This window comes from Poecilia formosa, unplaced genomic scaffold (genome assembly GCF_000485575.1).
Source record: "Poecilia formosa unplaced genomic scaffold, Poecilia_formosa-5.1.2 Scaffold260, whole genome shotgun sequence".
Lineage (NCBI taxonomy): Eukaryota > Metazoa > Chordata > Actinopteri > Cyprinodontiformes > Poeciliidae > Poecilia > Poecilia formosa.
The window spans coordinates 536,677-538,400 of NW_006800199.1; positions in this window are offsets into that span (position 1 = coordinate 536,677).

Here is a 1,724-nt window from a genome sequence, read left to right on the forward strand (position 1 = left end):
ACTGTCTGGTTGCTCCCGACATTCTGGTGGCTCCCGACTGTCTGGTGGCTCTCGACTGTCTGGTGGCTCTCGACTGTCTGGTGGCTCCCCACTTTTTGGTGGTTCTCGACTTGCTGGTGGCTCTCGACTCTGGTGGCTCTTGACACGCTGGTGGCTCCCCACTCGCGGGTTGCTCTTGACTCGCCGGTGGCTCTCGACTCGCCGGTGGTTCCCGACTCGCCGGTGGCTCTCGACTCGCCAGTGGCTCTCGACTCGCCGGTGGCTCCCGACTCACTGGTGACTCTCGAGTCACTGGTGGCTCGTTGGTAGCTCTCGACTTTCTGGTGACTCGACTTTCTGGTGGATCTCTACTTTCTGTTGACTCCACTGTCTGGTGGCTCTCGACTTTCTGGTGGCTCTCGACTCTGGTTGCTCTCGACACGCTGGTGGCGCCCCACTTGCGGGTGGTTCTCGACTCACCGGTGGCTCTCGATTCGCCGGTGGCTCTCGACTCGCCGGTGGCTCCCGACTGTCTGGTGGCTCCTGACTGTCTGGTGGTTCCCGACTTTTTGGTGGTTCTCCACTTTTTGGTGGTTCTCGACTTTCTGGTGGCTTCCGACTGTCTGGTGGCTCCCGACTGTCTGGTGGTTCCCGACTTTTTGGTGGTTCTCCACTTTTTGGTGGCTCTCGATTTTTTGGTGGTTCTCGACTTTCTGGTGGCTCTCGACACGCTGGTGGCTCCCCACTCGCCCGTGGCTCTCGACTCGCTGGTGGCTCTCGCCTCGCCGGTGGTTCCCGACTTGCAGCTGCCTAACGACTTGCTGCTGCCTAACGACTCGCTGGTGGCTCTTGAGTCGCTGGTGGCTCTCGACTCTCTGGTGGCTCTTGACTCGCTGGTGGCTCTCGACTCTCTGGTGGCTCTCGACTTTCTGGTGGCTCTCGACTTTCTGGTGACTCCGAACTTTTTGGTGGCGTCCGACTGTCTTGTGGCTCCCGACTTTTTGGTGGCTCCCCACTGTCTGGTGGCTCCCCACTGTCTGGTGTCTCCCAAATCGCTGCTGGTTCTCGACTTGCTGTTGGTTCTCGTCTCACTGCTGGCTCCCGACTCACTGGTGGCTCTCTGGTGGCTCTCGAGTCGCTGGTGGCTCTCGACTCTCTGGTGGCTCCCGACTAGAAGATTCCTGCAGAAATTTTAAGGGGCCTGCCAAAGTGTGCCCATCACTTTAGTCCCAGTGTTTTAGGTTTGTCCTGATAAATAGATCCATGCTGGTCTAACATACATATCTTAAAGTGTTGTCAAGTATGTCATAGGGATATACAAGAACTGACAAACAATTGAAATGCAATGGCCAAGTCCCATGTCAGTAAAATTGGGTCCGAGACCGACGACTATAAGCTTCGCACATTTTGTTCTCACTCATGGTTCAAATTTAAAAAAACATGAAGAAAGTTGGTAATTCTTTATTTCTAAAAAAAAAAAAAAAAATTTCATACTAAGGATTTTAATTTACACTCAAAAATTCAGAGAAGTAATAATTTTATGTAAGCAAAACATGAATAGTCACAGGAAAAATGTATTCTTCCCACAATACATTGTGAGATCTGATTCAGCGCTGTGAGAATACTCACTGCCTCTGTCTAGGACCCATTGCTATGGTAATTAATTATCTGCACCTGGGCAGGCTCTCTCTGTTAGACAGGATGCTGGTTTCTATACTTGTGAGACACCCAGCGTCGGTCTCCAG